At 41.4% G+C, this 12068-nt stretch overlaps 1 protein-coding gene across 5 annotated transcripts in view; it reads right to left on the reverse strand.

Moving 5' to 3' along the window:
• Positions 1 to 12068, reverse strand: part of PTPRG (protein tyrosine phosphatase receptor type G) — a 698698-nt gene that overhangs the window by 345831 nt on the left and 340799 nt on the right. The window lies entirely within an intron of this gene.

The raw sequence follows: 12068 nt of genomic DNA on the forward strand, positions 1-12068 counted from the left end.
TGCTGTCACTCTGGAAACCAGTATGGAGTTTCCTCAAAAAGTTGAAAACAGAGCTACCCTATGACCCAGCAATCGTACTACTGGGTATTTACTGTAAAGATACAAAAGTAGTGATCCGAAGAGGCATGTGCACTCGAATGTTTATAGCAGTAATGTCCACAGTAGCCAAACTATGGGAAAAGCCTAAATGTCCATCAACAGATGAACAGATAAAGATGTGGTATATATATAAAATGGAATATTATGCAGCCATAAAAACCCCAAAACCTTGCCATTTGCAACAATGTGGATGGAACTAGAGAGTACTATGCTGAGTGAAATAAGTCAACCAGAGAAAGACAATTATCATATGCTCTCTCTAATATGAGGAATTTGAGAAACAAGACAGAGGATCATAGGGGAAGAGAAGAAAAAAATGAAACAAGATGAAACCATAGAGAGAACCAAACCATAAGAGACTCTTAATCTCAGGAAACAAACTGAGGGTCACTGGAGTGCAGTGGGGTAAGAGGGCTGGGGTGGCTGGGGAAGGTACCTGCTATGGCGAGCACTGTGAATTGTATAATACTGATGAATCACAGACCTGCACTCCTGAAACAAATAATATATTATATGTTCATAGAAGTAAAAAAGAAAGAAAAGACTAAAAGGATACTTTGGGGATCTGGGAATGTACCCCAATCTTTCCAATTAATGGCAATTACTCCTTCATCTTGTGCCATTTTGGCTTACGAAAGCTTTCATAGGAACATCCTACTTTCAGAAAGCAGAGGAAGACTGTATTGGAAAATTCCAATTGTAGGGCAAATGCAAGAATATAAACCACTCTAGATCTCTTATGCATCCACCTCCAAGGGGCCATTCTGACATATTTCGGAATATGCAATGCCAGTGATTCTAATTCTCATTCATACATAAAAATACCTAAATATAGGGGCGCCTGGGTGGTTCAGTCGTTAGGTGTCTACCTTCAGCTCAGGTCATGATCCTGGGATCCTGGAATCAAGCCATGCATGAGGCTCCCTGCTCAGCGGGAAGCCCGCTTCTCCCTCTCCCACTTGCCCTGTTGTTTGTGTGACCTCTATCTCTGTCAAAGAAATAAACAAAATCTTTTAAAAAATAAATATACATAAGTACATACCCACACATCTACATACATACTTATAGAGAACTTAGTATGATGAGAGCTGTGTTTAAGACTGAAACCTTACTTTTTACTCTAACTAAGATACATAACTTGGATATATTCCCCACCCCCCACCACTAAGAATCAAAACACCCAGTAGAATAACTAAATGTTCTCACAAAGCAAGGTAATTATAACTGCATCCATAAAATATTCAGGCATGAAAACACAGGTGCAGGAATGAAAGATGAAGCCCCAGCCCAAGCCACATGTGGTTCACTTGCAGAGAGGAAATGTGCTTTCCCTGGGCTTGATGGCACAGACATCTAATGGAGTGAATTTCTGCAGTGGAGACTATTTTCAAACTAGCTGATCTACTGATTACATGTTTGATGTGAATGCCCAAGAAAGAAAAGACTGGCATCATTGAGGAGACAAGGGGGAAATCTGCTGGATTATCTCATCATGTCCTTTTGCTACTGGAGAGATACAGAGTCTGAAAAACCCAGGAAATGCAGAGAAACAATAAGATTCAAAGAGCAGCAGAGGTCACTACTGTCAATGGGAATCATACTTTGATAATCTCAGAAAATCTTTTCCAAAGTCTATTGCTACCAAGTTAAGCAAGGAGTGATGTGGCAGGAATCAACTAAATCAGTACATGGAAACAATTGTTAACAACCAACATTTCAGTTATCACTTATATCATTTTATAATGATGCAAAGTACACTTTGTGTAGAATCTTTTGGAGCTCCTCAAAAACCCAGTGAACTAGCCATTGGTTATCATGGCCATTTTACAAATGCGGGAACTGAGGCCTTCAGATTAGTCACAACAGAGTCAATGAGTGCCTACAGGATTCCCTGTACAATTACTAAGAACATAAAAGGGGGGAGGGGAAAAGCCTCTGCCTTCACAAAACACAAACTTGTATCCCAACAACATTTCAGAAAGCCATTAAGTTTTTTAAATTTTATTACTGTTACTCTTCTAACTTGAAAAAAGAATGCACCCTTCCTAACCCATTCAGGCTCCATCATTCTCTACTCTCTTATACCTTCCTTCTTTTGCATATTAATAATCCCTGCCTGGCTTCCTGCAGATATTTGCTTTTGGGACCCCAAGCACAGAATAGTAGCAGAGGCTCTGCTCAAACAATTTTGCTTTTGTGACCACAAATTCTTGGCCATATGGGTTTCATAATTGGCAGTCCCCTCTCCAGATGGCCAGCATCCCCATTCTGGACTTTTCACTCCTTTAGCTAAAAGTAAAGTACAAAGTGTGTGGAGGGGAGGTGATTGCCTTCCCCTAGCTCCCTTCTGAACTGAGTGACTCCTGGCTCTCAGGGATGGCTTGCCTCTCAGGGACAGCCTGCATTTCGAGAGATATTGAGGCATGTTATACCCAAAAAATCTGCAAGGGAAAGCCAAGAAAAAGTGAGACAAGTGAGTTGTTTCTAACTACATGACCAAGATTTCCACGGTGGTGGTGGTTTCAAGTTTTGGGTTCAAAGCATGTGGGTTCAAAACCCAGCCCTTTCTCTTCCTGTGCAACTCTGCCAAGTCTCATGACCTCTCTGGGTCTCCTCAACTGTAGAATGAGAATGTAACACACCCAATGCTGAAGACTGGCTGTGACGAGGCAATTGAAAACAGTGCCTTGCACATGGTAAGAACTCAGCAAATGATGGTATTAGATGTTTTTGTATTTGACCCTTTTAAAGTCTAATGCCAAAGGCACTTGGTCAGCTCATGCTGGGAAGCTCATAATACATTTTAGGATTCTTATTTTCCCACATCTTCCTCCTAGCTAAGATGCCTGAGGCTGCCAGAAATAATCACACTATTTGTGATCCTATGTTTATGCAACAGAAATGAAATGGAATTTTATGGTCTGCTGTGTTCAACACCAATGTGCACATTGGGATAATTCCATGCAGTGCTGTGTAACAAGAATTTATGCAATATCCAACCAATGATATGCAAAGAATGCAGCTCCCAGGCCAACAAATCTTTAACAAACTATCAGCTTAAGAAGGAGGCAAGCCACCCCACATCTGTAGACCTCACATCACATGCTTTCAGTGGGAGCTACTGAATTGACCTGGAGAGTAAGCAAATACATTCTGGAGGGGGAAATACTTTCCCTATGTTTCCATATATTTCAAATCATAAAGAGGAAGTGAAAAAATGAATATACAAATGAAGAATAATTATAAATTGGGGGTAAAATAGTTTTGTTGGGTGATAAGAAAGGAAGACAGTAGGGGTGCCTGGGTGGCTCAGTGGGTTAAAGCCTCTGCCTTCGGCTCAGGCATATGATTTCAGGGTCCTGGAATTAAGCCTCACATTGGGCTCTCTGCTCAGTGGGGAACCTGCTTCTCCCCCGCCCCCAACCTCTGCCTGCTTCTCTGCCTACTTGTGATCTCTGTCTGTCAAATAAATAAAATCTTAAAAGAAAAGAAAAGACAGCAAAGAAGAACAGCGTTTCAGGGGTAATCTTAAAAACTTTTGGCCCTAGAGGCTCACTATGGAGTGGAGAATGGGACACCATTTTGTTCATAAAAATAAGAGTATGCCATCCAACAACCCCCATGGATTGAACTCTGAAAAATGTTAAGAAGGTCATCACTCTTGAACAGTGTACTGGCACTGTTTATTATTTAATCCTGAGCCACCCTGAGATGATGCTCAGGAAGACAACTGGCTCAGAACAACAAAACAAAACAAAACCCCACAGGCTACTATACTTTCAGAGTGTTGAGGTTTGTCAAATAATATTCAGTATTCCCCCCCTTTTCTGCTTCTCTTTTGTCTCTAACCAACTCATGAGGAAAACAGGTCTTAATAGTAAAAAAAAAAAAAAAAAAAGAGGTACCAAGAAAACTTCAGGCCCATACCCCAAAGGGAACCGATACAATGATCCTCCTTGGGCTGTGAACTTTTTAGCACATTCCTGAAGAGAGAGAGAGCAAGCCCACGCGAGAGAGCACAGCTCTAATCTTCAGAAAATTACCAAATGAAACTTGTTGGGACTCTCTGGTGTCTCTGGGTGCCCCTTGAAAGTAAAAAGCAGCACAAGATACAGAAACCGATTTTTATAAATATAGGTCTTTTATATTCACATCTTCCCAAAAAACACACACATATGCTACAGTCAAGATGGCTGTCACAATCCCATTTTGTATATATGGCTGTATTTATAGATACAGTGTAGGTAGTAGCTCCATATCTTTCTCTATAAATACTTACACTGGCAATTGTCGACCTGATCATGAAGAATTAAAAGCAATTTGCAGGAGCAAAGAAATATCACATTCTCTGTTATTCTATCACTAAGTATGTCAATATCCAAGCTCCAAGCACACGAAAGGGCATTAGTGATAACTTTAATTAAAACTTGGTATTTCATTACTGACAATTCTGTGTCTTTTATTTAATAGAAATTATACACAAATATACACAAATCTGTATTCATAGGATACACACAAAGAAAACAAAAACCAAGAAGCGGAAACTATACACACAAAAACTTTTAATGCAGTTCAAGGTCAAAAGGATGTCACTTTGCAAAGAATCCACCCAGAACTCTCTCTACTCAAACACTGCAGGCTGAAGGGAAGAGCAGGTCTTAAATGTCTGCCCTGGGTCTGAGGTGTGCTGCTCAGTGTGTCTAATAAACAACCCAGTGTTTCATTTTTCAAGTGCATTTCTGTTCATCTCAGGTCACAACTTAAATGAATCTAACAATTTCATTCATCAACTTTTGGGCACCGATCCACAATGAGAAACCTACATCAAGGACATTTGACTCAATTAATAGGCTTTTCTCAAAGGAAGTTCACAATGAAAAGCATACGGAACCAGAATGGCACATTCATTTTACAATTAAATGTTGAGTTCCAGTCTAGGAAAGGAATCTCAGGACTAAATATGGGATCATTCAAAAATCACTGAACTGAAAAAGAAAATCACCAAAGAAAAAGTCAGTCTTGTTAAGCAGTACAGTTTTTAAAAACATAAATGTAATTCTTCAAAAAACTAGAATTTTATAATGTGAACGAGTACTTCAGTCTTCATTCCCAAAGAGAGAAAAACCTCTAGGAAACAATTTGGCTTGGAAGGCTCACACTTGTTATTTTAAAACACAATGCTTTTTGCATGGGATAAATGGCTGATATATTTCTGACATGTTTTTGGTGATGTCTTAAATGTCACGTTAAATAACAAAAAGCTCGGGGGCAGAACATTTGGTTTTGGCTATGCTATTCTAAGGTTTCTCAACAGCAGCACTACTGACATTTTTTCACCAAATAATTCATTGATGTGGGATCTGTCCTATGCATTGTCGGATCGTTGGCAGCATCTCTGGCCTTCACCCACTAGATGCCAGCAGCGACATCCTTCCCTGATGTGACAACCACAAATGTCTCCACACATCACCAAATGTCACCCCCTATTGAGGGGCAGGAGGTGGGACAAAAATCACCTTTAGTTGGACACCACTGTTCAACTCTAATCTCCCTGCTTGATAGAGAAATGCCATTTTATTTTATCTAGAAACTGTCACAGTGTAGTTGATACCTTTGCATAAACCTAACAAAGCCAGAAAAGAGACATTTTCGACCTCTTTATCACCAACATCTTTGCAATTTCAAAAATAAATCTAAAACTTTCAAAATAGAAGGAAGAACTAAAATGAAGGAAAAAAAAAAAAAAAACTAAACCACCAGTGTCATGGTCTTCTCCAAGTCACATAGTCACAGGGGTAGAAAAGCTTTTTACGGAGACTCCCAAAAAACACTCTATCATGTAAAGTCTCATAAACTTCAACTTATTCTAGGAAACACTGATCCCATCCACGAAAGAGAAGTCAATTCCTTCTACGGGATGATTCCTATTTTCCTTTCGGTAAATTCATGTAATTTCATCTTCCCAAAAGACATTAAAAGATACAAAATGGACACAGAGGCAAAACAACAAGTGTGATTTGGAAAATGTGATTGGGTTTCGGTCCTAATTCACTTGAGATGGAAAAAGGTTTCACTGTGTAAGGCGGACAAACATACTCATGTTGTCTCAGTGTCTCGTGAGATCTCGCGGTGAGGCCGCGTTCTTCAGGAGGCAAGAGTAGGGGTCTCCTGTGTTGTCATACTTTCAGGGTGTCCAGGGTGTGTTCCCAGGTCCAGAGTAGAGGAAAAAAGAAGCATCAGGGGATGACTTTAACAATTAGATGTAAGCTATCAGAGCACGCTCCAAAGGCCAGGAAGCTGTGTCCCCGCCACCACCTCCACTGTCAAATGATGTGACTGTGTGTCAGTGACTTAACCTCTCACTCCATACTCCTTATAGCAGGAGAAGGATGACACGGTGGGTAATCTACCATCCGGCTAATTTATCTTCCTCACACTTCATGGAAAACTCTCCTTCACACACAGATAGACGGGTGGCCAACACTGACAAAACACCCAGGTACAGAGGCCTTCCTGACAACCCCTTTCCCAACACCCCCGGCCCATCCCACCTCTCCCTCTTTGAGAAAAGTATACTTCACCTGGAGAGAGGGAAAACGTCCAACTTTACCTAACAAACACGGAATCTTTACAAAGGAATCTTATCTCTAGTTTCTATTAAATATTAAGCTACCACCATTACAACAGAAAGATAATCCAATTTATAAACCACAGAAATGACACAACTTTAAAAGAGGCCTCAATTTTATAAAGCAAGAAAATCCTATAGTGAGCTTTTAAAGCTCAGACAAACCACACCAAATAGAGCCCCAGGGTTATTTTGTCCCGGTCATGCTTAAAAGGCATCATTCTGCAGACTCAGATGGTTAGCAGCAAACCACAGTGAGTTCCCAAATGAAATCATGCACTTCTCAGAACCCAGCCAGCATGGCCGCATAAATGGGATAGAGGGCTTCTGGCCGACACTCCTGGACAAGTTCATCCTGTTTCAACAGTACAGGATATAACTATCCTCCAAACAGCCAAGTGGGAGACCTGCCCAGCTGGCAGGAACAGTCTTCAATAGGCCTCTCCCCATATTTAGCTCACGACAGCACACCAGTTAATGAAATTCCAAGGGACAGTTAAGAGCCCTGCCTTAGAATGTGCTTCAAGTCTTACAGAGATGACCGCAGGCAAAGACCTGTTGGCGGGGGCCGAAAGATGTACCATGAGCCAGCCACAGTTCCAGTCAGTCAGGCTTTTAATTCCTGGGGAAGCCCTCAGTACTCTGAGCAGAATACAGCTGGAAGAAGAAACATTCTTCATGCTTTGGAAGCTAATGTGCCTACCAATGGAAAAGATCAAATGAACAAGAACAAAAAATAGAAACAGAATTCTGAAATGGAATTTGGTTGCTTAACTGTGGAGTTTCCTGTATGTAGTCCAGAATAGAATCCAGACACTTGACAGTCACGGGCGCTCACGCAGTGGCCCGTAATGAATGATGGAGAATTATAGGTCAAATAAAGACAAGAAGTCACCTATATACACTCCAATATGGGTAAGAAAGAATATTGTGTTTTTGAAAGATTTATTACTTTATTTGAGAGAAAGAGTGCTTATGCATGTGAGTGGGGGGACTTATGGAGGGAGAGGGAGAGAATCCCAAGCAAAGCCCCTGTTGAGCGGGAGCCTGAGGTGGGGTTCAATCCCATGACCCATGTGATCATGACCTGAGCTGAAATCACGAGCTGGACATCTAATTGACCTAGGCACTCAGGCGCCCTGAAAGAACACTGTTTAATAGACTGCTTTATTGCCAGGATGTTGTGTTCTGTTTTGTTTTCTTTTGTTTCAATCTCCCAACACCATGAACACAGCTAGGACTTGCTGGGGGAGAAAGGAATGAGATGGGACCTCTAAATTACTGCGGTTTACCTGGAACACTCAATGCCACAAGATGTACTAAGATTTTAAATGTGAAATATCATTACAAACTGGAATTACAATGGTATTGCATGAAAAGGAGTCGAGGTGGTGCCACCAACCATTCAGTACACTCTCCAGTATCAGTTTAAGCATTCTTCAAATGGCCTTTTAGAGCAGCACCTCCCAAATTTTAATGTCTCTACAGATCATCGGAGGATCCTGTTAAAATGCAATTTGGTTCTGATTCAGTGGTTCTGCGTAAGGTGTGAGGTTCTGCAATTCTAACAAGCTTCCAGGTGATGCGGTATCACAGGTCAGAGATCAAGCTGAGAGTAGCCAGGATCTCGGTTCCTATGGAAACACGGCGGTCTACCTCACTATCAGCCTTCTCCTCTCTTCTCACTTAAAGAACCTTGATTTCACTGGAACAGCAATGCACTCAACCCCAGGGACGGGTCATGCTCAAGCCAGCCAGTGCTGGGAATCCCAGCCCTCTCGGCTAGATCCCAGCATAGGGGTGGGAAGATGATCCAACAGAGGCCAATGATTTGCAAGGGGGGGGTCAGTTAAACTTCCTGTGATGAAGAAGTTGTTTTCTGTCCTCCCTTAATTCCTGCTTTGGCCGCTACCACGGGGGGCTGGGCTCTAGGAGGCTGAGGAAGCCACCTTGAAATCACAGAATAATAAAGACAAGGCTGAAGGACCACACACAGCAACAAAATGAAAGCAGAAAAAAAGAGCCAGGATCTGTGGTCAGGAAGCCATGACCTATAGGCCAAGTCCAAACTGCTGTTTACATAAATAAAGTTATATCTGACACTACCATATCCATTTGTTCACTGACTGATTATGGTTGCTTCTGTGCTACCTTGGCAAAGATGAATATTTTGGAACACTGAAATTTAAAAAAAAAAAAAAAAAAAAAAAAAAAGGAGGAGTATTTGTAAGTATTTGTAGCAGATACCTGACTCCTAAAGCCTGAATTATTTACTCTCTGGCCCTTCTCAGAACTTTGCTGACCCATAGCCTAGGTCATCAAAGCACCTATCCCTATGCTTTATTTACCCTTCACTTCACCTTGACAGCACTTCTAGAACTAGTAATTACTGCTTCAATAGCTGTCTTCCCTGTCGGAAAGGCAACTCCTTCGCCATCTTGCTTATTAGCAGATGCCACTCCATAGCACAGTACCAGCATAGACAAGACACTCAACAGCTGATGCAAATTGGAATTAAGCCCATAGTTTTAATCAAGATGTTTCCAAGTTTCCTTCCCCTCTCTGACTCTTCAATGTAAGACATTAAGGATATGCTAAAAATCACAGTTCTTCATTTAGCCTCCTATTAATAACAATAACCTGTTCTTTGTCCTTTACAAGCTCCATTTCCTTCCTCTCAGACTGGTTACAGGCAGGACAGGATGGAGTTTCCAAATCTGGATGTGCCTTATCCAGAAGCAGGAGACCCCAAGACCTGGAAATCCAGGTCAGAATCTGTGTGACCCCCAGACCTGGGGCAAATGTGTGGTGGATAGTCCATTTTCCAGACAACTTAAGTTCACAGCAGACAGAACATGCAGGGGCAGGCAGCCTTTTGTAAAGCCAATAGGAAACATAAATTTTGAATAAAGGAAGTAAAGGAAAAAGAAGATAATCCGGAGATGATAAAAGCTCCAACTTCCTACTGCATACGACCTACTACAGGATATCTTAAAGAGACCTCTAAACATTTCATAGAACGGTTTCATAGCAAAATAGTGTGATGGAAATAAATGCTTACTAGTTATTTTCAAAGACGAAGAGTCTCCTTGATAATACTAGTAGTCCATACATCCCCTCCAAGCTATTTCATAACATAACACAAGGATGAAACAAAAAAAAAAGAATCTCAAGCAAACTTCCCTTTAAGCATGGAGACTGATACAGGGCTCGAACCCAGGACCTGAGTCAAAATCAAGAACTGGATACTCAGGGCGCCTGGGTGGCTCAATCAATTAAGTGCCTTCCTTCCACTCAGGTCATGATCTCAGGGTCCTAGGATCAAGCCCCACATCAGGCTCCCTGATCACTGGGGAGCCTGCTTCTCCCTCTGCCTCCATCTTCAACTTCCCCTGATTATGTTCTCTCTCTTCATCAAATAAATAAATAAAATCTTCTTTAAAAACCCACACATATATATACATACATACATATACATATGTATGGTTTTTCTTAGGATTTCATATATATATATACAAATATGTATATGAATATGTGTGTATATATATATATATATAAAAGAATTGCATGCTCAACCAGCTGAGCCACCTGAGTGCCCTTAATGTTACCTTTCTAAGCCTCAGCTTCTAATCCATAAAATTAGCATAATATTAATATCTCTCTTCCACATTTGTCAGGTGAATACTTAAATAGATAAATATTCTTATTGCAGTTTCATTTTTAAAGCAAAAATATCGATAATCATCCAAATACACCACCTAACAATTTTACCCTTTTTAAAGTTTAACTGCCTTTCCCCACACACTTTTTTTTTTTAAAGTAATCTCTGTACCCACACAACATGGGGTTTGAACTCATTTCCCTGAGATGGAGAGGCACATACAAGCTCTACCTACTGAGCCAGCCAGGCGCCGCTCCTTATACACTATTTGGACACCACACCCCTTGTTCTCTATATTTGAACTTCCCCATCTGGCATTATTTGCCTGTTTCTGAAAAAGATACTACAAGTAGTATACAAGCTGATCATTACCAATCTATTGCCAAGCTGTGTCTGAATATTCCTCAAGGAAACATGAATGTAAGAAACAGAGTTGCAATATGAGGCCTCCCCTTTCAGGAAAACAGTGAGGACTTCACTCTTTCATCGGGGAGAATAGCAAAAGTCCACTTTTAATACTATTCCAAAGCCATTATGGGGCTGAGGGCCTCCACCTACACACCTACAAAACAGAGGTTAGTTTTGTGATGACTGGGGAAGAAAGACAGTAATTTAAAGGGGTCAAATTCATGAAAAACACTAACATGGTATGTAAGCTTTAATGAACTTAACAAATTTAGTTCTTCCTAAGCTCTACACACTAGGAAAACAACAGGGTTCAAAGGGTTAAGTTCTTATGGAGGAATATGACAACAATGGCGAGCAGGATCATTTTTCTGAAGAAAATTAAAGGAAGGTGGGAGAAAGGAACAGAATGTGACAGAAGTGTTTTACAGAGGCTTGTACGAGGTCTCCCTGGGAAGGTGAAGTTTGAAGAGAGACCAGAATGGAGTGAAGAATCAAGTTATGTGCACTGGTGGTGGGAGCAGAGGTGGACGGCAGAGAGGGAAACATGTTCCAGATGAGACACTTAAGGGCAAGCTCCTGAGTCTGTTCCAAAGGAGGACAATCCTTGGGTCCTGCAACAATCACACACACACACACACACTCTCTCTCTCTCTCTCTCTCTCTCTCTCTCTCACTCATAACAGGAGTATGTGATGAAAGATGTAAACATTTCCAGACATGCCTCCCACAGGCACAGTGTTGGAAAAACTCTGGAAAGCACATTTGACATGGGAGAAGTGGTTTGTTCTAGGACTAAGGTATACAGGCATATCCAGACATGCATCATCTCCTTATGGAGGGAAACCACTCTTCATCAAAGGGAACATCTCCCTCTCTCATAACAATGATCATCAAACCTCCTGAGACTACCCTCTGGCTGGAACACAGCTGAGTTGCACACTAACCATGCCTCCTGTTATAGGCGGGAATCAGGAGAATTTCCTAACAGGTGCCAGGGATGCCAGAAGCACCAGGTGACTCCTCACGGGTAACTATGGGATTAACAGACAGCAACTACTGGAGACTGCTCTTAAGGCAGGCCCGAGAAGACAACTGTGCCTCTGTGCTAAGGACAGGCTGCAGAGGGGAAGAGGGAAGGGTGAAGGGAAGAAGGGCTAACAACTCTTCACCCAATGTCTGAAGCACTTTTGTTTAAAAAGGCGGCTTTTATATGCCAAGTGGATGGCTAGTGTGCAAATACCAACTAAGGCATGTTACAAATGTTAAAAGTGT

The sequence above is a fragment of the Mustela putorius genome, unplaced genomic scaffold, assembly GCF_011764305.1.
Source record: "Mustela putorius furo isolate JIRA1106 unplaced genomic scaffold, ASM1176430v1.1 tig00000095_pilon_pilon_pilon, whole genome shotgun sequence".
NCBI lineage: Eukaryota > Metazoa > Chordata > Mammalia > Carnivora > Mustelidae > Mustela > Mustela putorius.